Source organism: Dreissena polymorpha, chromosome 1, assembly GCF_020536995.1.
Source record: "Dreissena polymorpha isolate Duluth1 chromosome 1, UMN_Dpol_1.0, whole genome shotgun sequence".
Lineage (NCBI taxonomy): Eukaryota > Metazoa > Mollusca > Bivalvia > Myida > Dreissenidae > Dreissena > Dreissena polymorpha.
In genome coordinates this window covers 147,538,679-147,552,320 of record NC_068355.1, presented here as the reverse complement: position 1 = coordinate 147,552,320, position 13,642 = coordinate 147,538,679, and the positions used below count along the sequence as shown (strand labels likewise).

The window sequence follows — 13,642 nt, the reverse complement described above, 5'->3', positions numbered from 1 at the left end:
ATGTCAAGTTTCAAGACTCTAGGTCCAAGCATACCAAAGTTATAACAACTTTAACATTTTTACATTCAAGGTCACAGTGACCTTGACCTTCAAATGAATGACCTTGAAATGACCAGTGGTTACTAACTAGTTATGGCCAACCTTCATGTCAAGTTTCAAGACTCTAGGTCCAAGCATACCAAAGTTATAACAACTTTAACATTTTTTATATTGAAGGTCACAGTGACCTTGACCTTCAAATGAATGACCTTGAAATGACCAGTGGTCATCTGTTAATCCTGGCCAACCTTCATGTCAAGTTTGAAGACTCTAGGTCCAAGCATACCAAAGTTATACCATGAAATAAGAACTTTAACATTTTCGAGCACGCCGCCCGCCCGCCCCCCCGCCCCCCCGCCCGCCCGCCCGACAACATCAATCTATAAGCCGAGATTTTTTCGAAAAAAATCCGGCTAATTATTAAAAATGTACGCTTGAAACTTTATTGAAAAGTGACAATATAATTTCCTAACACTAGTTATTACCCATATTGTTCGCACCTTCCCTAATTTGTGCCGATAAAGGTACGATTGTTATCAGTATGGCAATTATAATAATAGAATAAGACTTATTGGCAATTGGCTTCGTTGTTAAAAACACTCGTTAACGGTTATTCGATCCCACTTGTCCGCTAATCATAACAATGAACGTGTGAATGGCATACATTAAGAGGGTCCATTACTGTCCCTTGATAACAAAAGACTAGTTAATTGGCATGTGACAAACAGGCCCCACCTCCTGCAGTGATTCTCAAGTGTGTTCCCGCATTCGTACCACGATTTTTCGCAACTGCGATTGATCGCGAATATGTATTACACACAAATCGGATATTGACTGACGCATTTTTTTTAATTTCAAAATCAGAAATCGGCGAATTTAAGTGCTGACGAAATCGTCATTTTTATAAAAATGACGAAATTTTGTGCTGTCGAAAATAAATGGTTTCACAGTAACTGAATAATGCATGCAATGCACAATTGCCACGAGAATAACATCGAGTTTTTCATCAAAAGTCTCCGAAGTAACGATTTTATCGTGGAAGGAATACACATTGCCGACCGAAAAGTGCGCTTGGTATAACATAGCCTCTGGCATTATCGATTGATACTGACACGGGGTTTTTCACGCATGACTAATTCACAGCTTTGGAGCAGTCTACCTATAAATCGAGCACTGTAATAGATTTAATCTGCTCAAATAATATAATCGATTAGACGTTGACGTCTCTCGAGTAAATCAAGCACAGTCGGAGCGCCACAGACAATCAAGGACGCTGATTTTGCGGACCAAGTTAGATCGAAAGGCAATAAAGATGTTATCGATAAGGGCGCGTGGCGAAATTTGCCTTTGAAAAGAAGGGCGCGTGGCGAAAATTGTCTTTGAAAAGGGCAGCGTGGCGATCCGGGAGGGCGGCGTGGCTTTTTGCCACGCTAAAATGGCCTGGGAAAAACACTAAATAAAAAGAACATGCATAAACCGTAGTTGTTTCTCTTGTTTGAACCATGCTAAATCCTTACAAGTTTGGAAAGAATTGGATGAAAAATTTGGACTTTATTGCATAAACACCATTTTCTCAATTCAAGGGGAGGTAATTCTGTACTTCATGGACCAATAATGCTCATTTTTTGTAGGGTTCTGTCCTCATTGATATAAAGACACTGTGCAAATTTGGAAAGGATCGGACAAAAAATGTGGAAGATTTTTTAAAGTTTTCACAAAATAGGCAAAAACGAATAAACATGCAAAGTTTAACGAGCTCCTGCGGCCATGTTTTTTGACGAATCAAATTCCTTTGAACAACTTTTTCAGGGGAGCCTTCAGAGGTCATCCCTGTGAAATTTTTTGAAAATCTGATGAGCGGTTTCTGACAAGAAGATTTTTTAAGGTTTTTACCATATATGGTCATGGCGGCCATCTTGGTTATGTGATCAAATTTTTTTTAACAATTCTTTTGTCCCATGACCTAGGGATGCTCCACATGAAATTTAGTTGAAATTGGCTCAATGGTTTAGTAGAAGAAGATGTTTACAAATTGTTTACAGACAGACAGACAGACAGACAGACAGACAGACAGACAGACGGACGGACGGACGGACGCCGGACGGTGAGTGATCACAATAGCTCACCCCGAGCTATCGCTCAGGTGAGCTAAAAATAATATACATTGAATAAATCTTTAGTAAAACCGTGTTAGAACCGAAATAATTCGTGTACTTTATACTTTGTTGTTGAATAACTTACGACCGGAAAATTAGATGCGTGGTTTCAAATGCTTCGCTCTCGTGATTAAATCCCTACGCATCTAAACTATCTGCCGTGGTTTATTTGACAACAAATTATTTCTTAATTATTTGGTTTGTTGTTGTCAGTAGCCAACCTACGCACAGTCATTTGTTTGGTTCAGTGCATGTTTGAAAGCTATTATCGAGTCGACAACAATTTAAAACATCGGTATAGACTTACACAGATTAATAATATTGACAACGATGAAAAAAGTCTGATAAAACAGCACACGAAACAACAATGAAATACCAAATGACAAAACCAGTTGAGAAAACTCGTTCCGTTTAAACAAAAATGCCTAAGGGAATTTTACTTGTACATGTATTACACCACCTTGAATGGCAAAACCAATGGTATATATTTTAACGTAATTTGTCATGATTTCGGATATACATTTTCGGATACTTTTCCCAATTTATATCCGGACCGATTGATGTTGCGGGAAAATATGATCCCTGCTGACAAGATATTGTCAAAATAAACATTCTGACCTAGTTTCATCACAATTTATTCAAAGATGTGGCCTCTTGAAAAGCAACAAGGTTTTCATACGATTTGACCTGATGGCCTTTTTTTTACGCATGTGGTCCAGAGTCACACTTAAGCAAGGAATTTACCAGATAAACTTTGTGACCAAGTTTTAAGAATATTGAGTTCAAATTGTGGTCTCTTCAGTGATTACAAGTTTTTTTAAGATTTGACCTGGTGACCTAATCTTTTAACAAATGTGACCAAGATTTGAAATCAGCCTTGTTAGATAAATATTCATGACCAAGTGACCTTTATTTGGGGCAGATTCAAACTCAACCTAGATATTGAAGAAATATTAAAATTATTCTATATATTCTCACCTAGATACGTATTATGACGTGTTTGTAGTCCCTTAGAAAGTCAAATTTAATTGAAGGCCTTTCTTACTGTTTAGATTCAAGTTTTTTAGGCTTTAAATGTATCTCCAAGCCTTAGGTACTGATGAGCAGCAAACAGCATTAAACCTGAACAGACTGAGAGTTACTCTCAGGCTGTTCTGGTTTTATGCTGTTTGCACATAGCCATTTTCACTTTGCTTCTGAGTGGGATAGGGTTAAATATAATTGCTATAATTTCTTCCAAATAGACCGTTTTATATTTTTGTATATTTTGGTCCAAGTAATCAATAAAGAGAGTGATGGAGAGTGAATCACTGCAAGGTTGATTTACAAACAGACACATATATTCTAAAATAATTGTTATGTAAAACATGAATTCTGTTACAGATTGCAATCGGTGCATGTTATATAACTAATTTAAAATGAAAACAGGCACAAAATGCTGAGTCAGTGTTGGGGACACCAAACATTGCAAATTAATGTTAAAATCTATGGTTAAAGCAAGTACATCACAGAAAAAATGCAACTTATGTTCAGCAATATAATAATTAACAGCTGTTATCTTCATTATGCAAATTTAAAAAAGTGGTAATACAATGCTTTTAAGGGATCTTTTCACGGTTGGTAAATTGACAAAATTGAAAAAAGTAGTCTCAGATTCGCAAATTTTCTGTTGAGTTATGATATTTGTGAGGAAACAGTATTACTGAACATTTGCCATGGTCTAATATAGCCATTATATGCATCTTTTTACGATATAAAAACCTAAAAATTATAAAGCGTTGCAACGCAAAACGATTGAATAATTTGAAGAGTTCTGTTGTTGTCGTTTAAATTTGTGAAACTACGAAGATTGCTTATATAACGTATAAAATACTCATTATATGTATGCTTGGCAGGATAGCTTAGTTGGCTAATGCGTTTTTACTTCAGGATTCCGGGGGTTACTGGTTCGAACCCTACATTTTTTTTCCTTTTTAAATTTTATTTTTGATTTTTTACTGGAGCTTTTTAAATTTAATGTTTACATTTATCAATATAAAGCATTTAATGACAAACTTCAAAACATGCCAAAATCTGTGAAAAAGTCCCTTTAAGGTTTTTGGAGCCTTGGAACCCACTGAAATTGACTGGGCATCTTTGGAAAGCCAAAATCCGTACCATTTGTTTCAGCGCAAGCGGTTCCTAGCAGAATGCAGTTTCCCCAGATCATTTATTCCAAAGTTGACGAGTGAAAAATTTCCCTCTCAGGAAAACGCTAAGAAGATACACCCATATTGTACTTTCCAAACGCAGGGTAATTGTTTATAAATAATTGCCTTTCATTTTCGCACAATTTTAAAGAAGTCCACGGGAAGCACATTTGTTGCATTACTGAGTATGACGCAACAAAACATAGTTTTGTATCTTATTGAATTAAATCTTAATTAAAACTCACTAGTCCATTGGCTGTTAAATCAATTCTGAAAAGTGCCCCATGAAACCACTGTCCCATAATGCACTGTGCACTTTACATCTCTGAACAAGATGAGTTTGTGAAACACAATGTCCCCCTATATGATGTTTGACCTCGAAGGATGACCTTGACCCCTATATGATGTTTGACCTTGAAGGATGACCTTGACCTTGACCCTTCACCACTCAAAATGTGCAGCTCCATGAGATACACATGCATTTCAAATATAAAATTGCTAGCTTCAATATTGCAGAAGTGACATTACATGAGCAATTTTGACCCATATATTTGACCTTGAAGGATGACCTTGACCTTTTACCACTTAAAATGTGCAGCTCCATGAGATACACATGCATGCCAAATATCAAGTTGCTATCTTCAATATTGCAAAAGTATTCATAAAATAAGCGATTTGGGCCACATATATTTGACCTCTGACCTTGAAGGATGACCTTGACCTTGACCTTTCACCACTCAAAATGTGCAGCTCCATGAGATACACATGCATGCCAAATATCAAGTTGCTATCTTCAATATTGCAAAAGTACTCATAAAATGAGCGATTTTGGCCACATATATTTGACATCTGACCTTGAAGGATGACCTTGACCTTTCACCACTCAAAATGTGCAGCTCCATGAGATACACATGCATGCCAAATATCAAGTTGCTATCTTGAATATTGAAATACTGCAAAAGTGTACATTAAATGAGCGATTTTGACCCATATATTTGACCTTTGACCTTGAAGGATGACCTTGACCTTTCACCACTCAAAATGTGCAGCTCCATGAGATACATATGCATGCCAAATATCAAGTTGCTATCTTCAATATTGCAAAAGTTATTGCAAATGTTAAAGTTGGCGCAAACCAACCAACCAACCAACCAACCAACAGACCAACAGACAGGGCAAAAACAATATGTCCCCCACTACTATAGTGGGGGACATAAAAGTGCGTATGTTTGTGTTTATGAAATTCTTTAACACATTTATCATCATATTAAAATGGTAAAAAATTCTTTTTGTTAATTGATATACTAGTAGTAATGATATAGGATTTTTGGATATTTATGCATATATTAACAAAGCGGTATGTATACAGTTATAGATACATTAGGGTTTGTATGCATGTATTGGCAAATGAAAACACAACCTTGCAATAATTTATGAATTAATGAGCTCAGAACTTTTAAAGCCAAATTTAAAGCGCTGCTCATTACATGTATTTCAATTTCTATGATAGCTTTATGCTCGCGATTCCACAAGAATTGTTAATAACTATTAATTCTGGTACTACTGGGAAGAAATTGTTTCAACATTTTATGGCGGTTGATGAAAGTCAATACAGGTCAAAGTCTAGGCTAGATAGCTATGCAGAAAAGTCTCCAGTATCAATGTCATCTTCAGAATTGCCATGAGCCAATGAGATTTCCATGAGCAAATGAGTTTTAAATAGATAATAAAAATTACCTGTGCCCTGCATTCTATTCCTGGATTACTCATAATTAATTATTCATCAAAATAAATTTCGCCAAAGCATTACAAGGCAATTAAAAGTTAACACAAACCATTCCCATCAACTGATGACTACTAAACAAAAATTGACTAAATGAAGAAATTATCAAAAAGTTACATAAAGCAATGTTTTGTTGACTACCGATTGTCCCACACATAGCCAAAGAAGTCACATGGTATAGGCATCTTGTTTAGCAAGCTGTTGGGAACACAGGGATCTTAAGAAAAAACCTACATACTATATAACAGTATACAAGGTATACAACTGTCAAATTTCCTGCACAACACCATTGTCTGAACAAAAGCAAAAAAATCTCTTCCAAAAGCATTAATTACACAAAATAAACGGTATACCAACAGCAGAGACATTTATCTTTCAGAAAAAAATAAACTTGACAATAAACTACGATCATTCATTAAATTAAAACGATACCTTTCATGCAAAAAAGCTCAAAAATCCTAACTGCGACACAAGTGTGCACAACTGAAAACTGATAATTCTAGTTGTAATTTCCATATTCCTTTAAAACTAACCTCTTTTGAACGTACATATTCATTTGCTAGTTTCTGTTTATAGTTTAATATAACATAATTACAATTAATTGTGATATTTTGCTCGAAATTCGTATAAAAACACTTCTATGTCACAATAACAATAGTCTACTTTCATTTTAGATATTACACTTCATGTATTTCAAACATGCGATTTGATTGGTTAATTCTCCACTGCACGAAACAGCTAAACAATCACGTTGCGTGTTACATTACTTAACAACTTGCATGTACACATGCTTGAAGATTGTAGATAAAGTAAACAATTTAAGATTTACGGTGTTTTTACACATATGCAGTTACATGCCATCATAAAAGTTGTCTACTTTGATTCATAAATTATATTTGGATTATAAAACAAGGTTAAATTTGCTGAACTGCTCAGTATTATTAAATTATGGAACAAAATATGTCAAAGTCGTTGTGCACACTTTTGTCCGAGTTCGAAAATTTTACAGTTTTTCATGAAACATCCGTTTCAAAGAAAACTATTTACGCATTGACTGCTATAAAGACTGTTATATTCTGAAAGATAAATGTCTTGGCTATTGTTATATTGTTTATTTGGTGCAACTATTGCTGTTGGAAGCAATTGTTTTCCTTTTGTTCAGATCATGGTGTTGTGCTGGAAATTTTACAGTTGTATCCCATGTATATATATTTGTAGTATGTAGAAATTTTTTATTAAATCTCCCTGTGGTTGGGAAGCCAACCAACTATGTCATAAAGAGTCCCATGCAACGGAAAAACCTTTGACCTCCAGTCCAACTGGCAAATGACATAACAACTACCACATGCCTATAAACTTTTTTAATGATAAATGGTATACACAACTGGCAAATGACATAACAACTACCACATGCCTATAAACTTTTTTAATGATAAATGGTATACACAATTTCTAACAATGTGCAATTGCTTAATAGTCTGGGCTGTCAATTGTCCCAAATTAAAAATCCTGAAAATTAGGCCGGGGGTCTGGGAACGCAAGTCCCCAACGGAGATGTCGCCCCCTATCGAGCCCTCACTATTTTCAACATTTTATAGTCTGTCTAGTTGCAATTTCTGGTGAATACTATGCAAATATATTATAAATCATACCACCTGCATCACTGCATGTGTATTCATCATTCTATGTTTGTTTGTTAAGGACGTCAAACATAAATTAAATCGGCGAAAAATGCTGTATCCGAAAACGACTAGCCTAAAAAATATACACGTTTTGCACATGAAATAAAATGTGCATATCATTTGAATGCCGAAAAATTTAAATAATTTACCTAGCAAATATGTTATCAATATATATAATTTGGTTAACATATTGCTTAACAATATGCTGTTGAACTGCTTTACATTGCTTATCGATCACTTTGAATATTTCATGATGGCAGAAATGTGATAAGTTTCGATTACTTGTAAGGTTTTCTGAAAATAGCGATGATTTTTTGTCAGTTACCGTTCATGTCACTGCCATCCGCTAGCCAATCAGAAATAAATAAATAAAATACCAAGCAAAATCGGTACCGAGCGCAAATTTCCACAAAGACAATAAAGTTTTAACAAATATATTAATTTCATTCTAAATTGATCGCCCTTTCAAAACAAATTTTCCCCTACCCCCCTACCTCCCGCAAAAAATATCTAATCGGATTTATATTGATCTCAGAATCGGCCCTCATGGTCGGCTGAAATCCGGATTTCCTGAATAATCCTGATAATTGACACTCCTGATATTTCATCATATGGGTGGTTTCATATAATCACTGTCTCTGCTTCCTAGTCAAACAGACATTAGAAATATATAAAGCAATATGCCACTAGTAAGAACCTATGACAAATCTCCCCTTTTTTAGGTTGTTCTTGAAGTGTCTCATACCAGGTTGCAGGATCAGGTGACTTTTTGGGGTTCCACTTTTTAACTTAAATGGATTTAACAAGACAGTAAGTGGTGCTTTATTTCAAATAACTTATTAAGCAAGTTTTTAATTTCAATTTGTGCATTAAAGACAGACTTTAATGCTGCTTATGGCAATGTGAAATACATCAGAATTACTTTATTTAATAAGCAAGTATTCTTGTTCAAAAATTTCATTTTTAATGCATACATTTTACACGGTCAATGGACGGTCATGTTTCACGCAACGTAAAATTTTGTCACCGATTTCAGACGTATTTAAGAATGTACAATGTAATCTTATACCTTAAGATATCGGCACAAACTTTAAAAAAAGCTGTCTTTTTTAGCACTATAGATTTTTGCCAATGTATTTCAAAAACTGGAGATATTTGCAAAAATAAAGTTCTTAAGGGTGTGATTACATCCTGTTCAGCCAATGTGTAAACCCTTGAAAACCCTGTTGATTCTGCACCCTGCATACCTCAAGATCACACAACCAAACATGACAGACATGACCACAAGCAAGACTTTTCCTTTCTGAGAACCACACCACAAAACACAACATTTACGGTATATAAATTATAAGCTGAATTGACATGATTGAGAGTACCTGAAAATGGTGGACATGAGACTAGGTACTCTAGAGACATTTTCAAATCAATAACAAGGGCAAAAGTGATTCCTATTTCTCTATAATTGATTGTCTGGTCAGTTGGTCTGCATTTTGGCTTCATCACGCCAAGAGTCAACAGTTCCATGACAGAAAGGTATCGTTTCATGTATATGAATAAATTACTTGAAATAAATTCATTATATAAAGGATTGTAATAATAAATTGAGAAGAGTTAAAAGAGATCTTTGACCGTTTGAACATATTTCATTTTTAATGAGAAATATGCCATTTATTTGAGCCTTAAAGCGGGTATATACGATCTTATCAAATATTTATTAATTAATATAAAATGTGTAAAAAACTTATTATACATATATTTCAATATAAACTAAAATAAAAGTTAAGAAGAACATGTGTCGAAAAATGCTAAATAAGCCAGATATTTAATTCTGAAATCGAAAAAGGCTGTACAGCCGAATTCGCCAGCATGTATATCATGCATGTACGATGTGAATCTAAATTTAGTTTAACGGTTCATTTGAAATTCCTGCAGCAATATCGATTCATACGACACACGAACACTTACTAACAAGACGAATGCATCGGTTATTGTAGGAAAATAATTACGAATTATCTTCGTCACAATCGGCTCGGGGCGCTAATTTGTATTTGCTGTATTTTATGAAATTCGTCTTAAATGTATCATTTTTCTTGCATATTGTGTGTTATTATAACATATTTGTATAAATTTTTTACATTTCAGCACATATAAAAATCGTATATACCCGCTTTAATACCCTTTTTTTTTTAAAGCGAAATAAAAAAATCTATATTCAGGGGCATGATTAAGGTGAAGTCTGAGGAGAGGACAATTCTGTAGACTGATTTTGGCTAAGCGAATTGCATACATAACGCAATTACAAACCTTATAACAGACAATTAAATAAACACCTTCTTTGATTCATTCGCAAGATGTATGTATGGAAACCTTTTTAAATTCACATTAAACATGTTGTGCAAAGTGATCAGTATTAATTGTGATCAAAATCAATGCGTTTTCGGATCCCTGTGAACGTTGAAACCAGGCTTTCATTTCAGCTCAATGTCTTTCAATTCAAAATAAGGTCGAAATGACCCTGGGACAACCCGATCCACTGAAAGCTGCGGGTCCGCGGAAAAATCACACTCCTTTTTTTTCTTTTTTTCCTAACCATTTATTTAACAAACTTGAATTTTTCTTTAAAGCGCCGTTACAAACTTACAACAAGAATATCAGTGAAACAGATGGATGCTCCCCGATGATGCGCTTTGTCAATCTATGTGTTAATAACCACCTAAAAAAATATTTTATTAGCCTTGATGACCATGACCCCAGTGACCTCAAACCTCATCAAAGGGTAGAGGCCCATGCAAGGTACTTACATGCCAAATATGAAAGAGATCGGTAAAGTATTGAAGGTGCTATGAGAAACTGTAACAAAAGTGTGACGGAAAAATCTATTATGAGCCTCAGTGACCTTGACCTTGACCCCAGAAACTGTAACAAAAGTGTGACGGGAGTAAGGAAGTAAGGAAATACAAACTGGCAACTATATGCTCCCCGAAAAATTTTCGGGGAGCATAAAAACAACAATGTCCAAGATAAGGTCAATTTTAAAGACATGAAGATTAGGTCAATTTTAAAGACATGTAGGGAAAATGATTGTGTGCACAGGATTTCACACAAATAGGAACTGTAATATGAGCAGAGTTCCTGTGGATATTTGTTGGAGCCATAATGAAAGTCTGTTATGTCCCTAGGGGACATGTCTTGGTCAAAATCCTAGAGACAACTTGATTGTACACTATCATTGATCTGTATTATTGTTTGCCTATTTTTTGATAAATACTTCTTGTCATTTTAACCACAATGTTTCCATGCATTTAAACTTGTTGGGAAACTGTTGTTTAAATGGTCAATAATAAAAAAGACATTCTTTGATTAATAACAAATTACTGCTAGGTCTAAGTGACTTTTATGCTTATCACTTTTATTCATGTTTCAATATTTTAATAGAAAAAATAGCAATGTTGTAACAGCAGCATAAAAATGCACTTAATTCTGTCTACAAAAACTATTCAATTTGCCATAAAAACTCATAAGTCAAGTGTTGATGGGGTACATGTGTTTGTGGTTTAAAGCAGGAACCAATTTGCAACATTTCCCCGCCTTTGTACTTGGTGAAAAAACACTGGCAATATTCGCTCCAAAAAGACAATGTAATAACACTAATCAAACATACCAGAAGAAATCTCTAAACACAGCAAAATGCCAGTCCATGTTGAGCAGATAAGGGATCTTGATTATATAACTGGACACACCATATTCAATAAGCAAAGGATGCATGCATATGGGATTGATCCAGATGTTTGTATTTCAGTTATGCAATAAACACTGAGAGTGAGAAATCAAGGATGCTTAACATGGACATTGGATGATGAGCATGGATTGCTTTAACTCAAGCGCTTACATTTTAATGGGGGGGGGCTGTATGATCTTTAACAGAGACATAGACGGACATTAAATTGAGCAGTACCTAATCCAGACAGGAAATACTTATCATTATTGGAAATACTTCCAAGAGACACACTTTCCCACCCAAAAATGTGTCCCAAGAATCTTCTCCTCTAACAAAACAAGTGCCAATTTTCGAACAAAAGGAATCAAACAAATTAAGTTTGTACCATAACAGTATTTTGTGCAAACAACAAAAGTTATCATAAAACAAAAGCAAAGACAGCAGGGGCGCCCCCAAGCCTCAAAATGTTCTTCAGCCCAATTTCTTATATAACCCTAACATTTATTCCATTCTGGCACTTAACTGCAGTTAATGAGGAATAATTTAACACATTGTGGGAAAACTGGGTTAAATGTATGGGCGTAAAAAGTCATTCCAGATGGGTACAGACTCATTTGGGACAACACTTCTGCTTTTATGGAATTTTTTATTTAAAAGTAGTCTCTACTCAACGAAAATCCAGTCTCATGGAAAGTATCCTGATCAGCTTTTGTTGAGACTGCACAGGCTTATATGAGACTCACCAAATGCATTTAAGCCTGGGCAACTCAATATATTTCATTAGCCAAATGTCTAAATGTTTAATGTGGTTGATAAAGCACTGCCACTCTGACCTAACTAACATCTACATATGGTGAGGATTTTGATCTAGCAAATAAAAGGCTAACAACCCACATTGGCAAATGTCCTTTATAGGAGCCAGAAAAGCGGTGTGCAGTCATAACGTCTTAAGTTTTCTTGGAAAGGTCTCTGACCATATGAATACCTCCATGTTCTAAACTAATGAATAGAGTGGAACAGCCTATAAAACCTTTTGGTACATCTACCTAGTGATATTATACAGCATCAAATAGATCACCAGAGTTGTCACTATTGACCATAGTCAAACAAATTCATCATTGAAGTCCTAAGATGTGTTTTTCAATTATTTTTTTTAAGAATCTTAATAGAAACATGATAGCCTTAAATGCTCATCTAAGTTCATGGATACTTACCTTGAAGAGTTTACCTGATTTGAGGCAGAAACTTACTAAAACTTAGGAACAAAAACTTAGTAAAACAAGCATATTAGTATAATTGATGTTGACAAGATAAATGTTCTGACTATATTTCAGCAAGATTGAGTCATTAATGTGTCAAGGGTTTATAACAAGATTCCACCTGGTTATCCAGTTTTGGATGCAGATAGGGAGTGGCACTATCATTCTGGTGAATTATATTTTGTGGATTGATAAAGCATTTAGCAATGACATTTAACAGGCATATAATAAAAACATGTACTTTATTCAACAAGCAGATACGAGAAACCCCATTCACAAGACTACTTTTTATTGCATTACTAATACTTGGTTGGCTTCAGAAATTATCATAATACAGAGAAAAACCTTCACATTAAAAGTTTGTGATTCCTTTTCTACTTTAAGAATAAATGAAATATTACAATAGTTTGGTTTATCAGTCTCGTTTGTTGTGCCCAATTGTATCCCACTGAATGCAGAGCATAAAACTGCTACACACAAAAAAAGTCTACACAATTTACTTGACTGATACAAGTTCGCAGAATTCTTAGAAAAAGCTCATTTTTTTCACAATTTTGGTAATCCTGCCGGGTTCGTTTTGGATTTGAGAAAGATCACAGCCTTTTGACTTAAGTTGGGAAATTACTATCGGTGTTTTTTTCCTAACAAATACTTCAAAATTCAATTGTAAATAAAGGAATTGTCAAAATTATATTAACTAAGGTTCAACTTATACAGCTGGATGGGAGATCAACTAAAATTTGAGATATTTTGTTGTTGTTCACCGTAGTTGAAATCTTTAATTGGGAATTTTTAGCCCTTGGGAAAAATATATAT

At 34.7% G+C, this 13,642-nt stretch overlaps 1 protein-coding gene across 3 annotated transcripts in view; it reads right to left on the bottom strand.

Moving 5' to 3' along the window:
* Positions 1–13,642, bottom strand: part of LOC127854976 (syntaxin-like) — a 95,165-nt gene that overhangs the window by 56,212 nt on the left and 25,311 nt on the right. The gene's annotated exons all lie outside the window — the stretch shown is intronic.